The following is a 1,930-nucleotide window of genomic DNA, read 5'->3' as shown; positions in this document are numbered from 1 at the left end:
TTGGGCGATCTTTGATGGGCCCAGTTATTTTACCTAATCGTTTGAACAGTGCAAGTTATTTGCTTTTCCTCCAAAACACTCTTCTAGAGCTTTCTGAAAATTTGTCTTTACAATTGCGACTTGACATGGGTTCATGCTCGTGAATTTTTGAACCTGATGATGATTTGAATAAGTGTGATTTTTTTCTGTGGGGAGCTTTAAAATAATTTGTATATTTAACGCCTGTTGAAACTACAGACGATTTATGGAATCGTATCAGTAATACATGTACCATTATAAAAATTACATTCAATTATTGGATAAATTGGATTTTCGGCGAATTTTGAACAGCACCGTTAATTTATTAAATTAAAAGAAAATAATTTAATTATTTAATTTTATTAAATTAATTTCATAATAAATTGAAATATTCGTGGGTGATTTTTTACTTGGATTAGCTTACAGCCGATGAACCTCAATTATTTTAAACTAAATTAAAGTAAAAAAAACTTTAAAGTTAACTCGTCAGCTATCCCTATTTTAACTTCAACTTGCACTTCAATCTTTCTCAAAAATTGTGAACAAAAGGACACAAAAAAATGTATAAGAAAATTCATAGAAAATCACCCAGAAACCCTCGCCTCGATGGACTTATGTTTGTGCAAATAACTCGAAAACGAAGGCAGATACGAAACAACTGCCACAGATATTAAATTGAACAACAAATTGAAAAATTTGTTCGGTCGAAATCAGTGGCGCACCACAAAAAAGTTCGGGGTGTAAAAGGGAGGCATGCCTCTAGAAAAAAACACCCTGTAGATTTTAGCAATTAGCTGGCTTACCTACGGGTAGAGGGTCTAAACAGTAACCTACGCTCAATAAAATTAGAGCAAAATATTTCTTAAACGGTATATCAATATTTTGTTTATCTTTAACACCCTCTATCTCGTTAACCATGGGCCTGAGGAAAAAACTTAAATGGAAACTCGACTGGTTTTGAGGTCCTCTACACGCCCCTGCTCCATAAGGTTGTGAATCACCCTGTATATGATTATTCAGTTCTTCCTAAAAAAATTAACTTTTTTCTAAGTTTTCGTCTTAAAAAAGAGCTTTTTCGATATGTTTCACATCATTCAATAAAAAATTCGGCTTTCAAACATTAAAACAATTATTCAACAATCAGCATCTTGCAACATCGCATTGTGAATATGTGCTTATATTTTATCTAAAAAAATATTAACACAATTTTACCAAAATAAAATTAATGTTGGTAACGTAAAAAAAATTAAGTAAAGAGTAAGAAAAAATATACAAAGAAATCGTGAGTGTCGTGACAAAATATACAAAGAACATGTTTAAACGTGCCCCCCACCCAGTTTGAATGCCACCTTAGATACTTTTTTTGGAAAATGTTAATTTTGATGCACTATATCGCATTGAACATTTACAAAGCTGTTGATTTTAGAAATTTCCTAAGAACAAGACGATGTCAAATGATAAGGAAATCTTGAGTTAAGAGTGACTTAATTTTTCAAGACAATTTACATGAAAATTAATATACCATAAATAGTGCAAACGGCCTTTAAGAAATGTAAAAAGGTTCCAAGACCTCCAGCGCACACATTCTGAAATGTCGTCCAATTAGTCACCTTAATTAGAAGATTAGCATTAATTTTTAACGTATTAGTCATTTTAACATAACATCCCTAGTGAAACTTTAGGTTTTTTATTAAATTTAGTAATAATATCAAATTAAGCGAGACATGATTAAAAAAACACAACACTGAAATATTATTTTCTCCTCGGATACCCTGTACATATTAAACTCCTAATATTTAGCATTGCCTGAAATCAACGCAGCACAAAATTTGCTCTTAAAACTAATAATCAGTTTGCTTAGTTTTCGAAAACTTGAACCGAAATACTAAATAGAGAAAATGAAACTCCAAAG

This window comes from Dendroctonus ponderosae, unplaced genomic scaffold (assembly GCF_020466585.1).
Source record: "Dendroctonus ponderosae isolate FM_Combo_2020 unplaced genomic scaffold, Dpon_F_20191213v2 Dpon_F_20191213_8, whole genome shotgun sequence".
Classification (NCBI taxonomy): Eukaryota; Metazoa; Arthropoda; class Insecta; order Coleoptera; family Curculionidae; genus Dendroctonus; species Dendroctonus ponderosae.
This window is presented reverse-complemented; position numbering follows the sequence as displayed.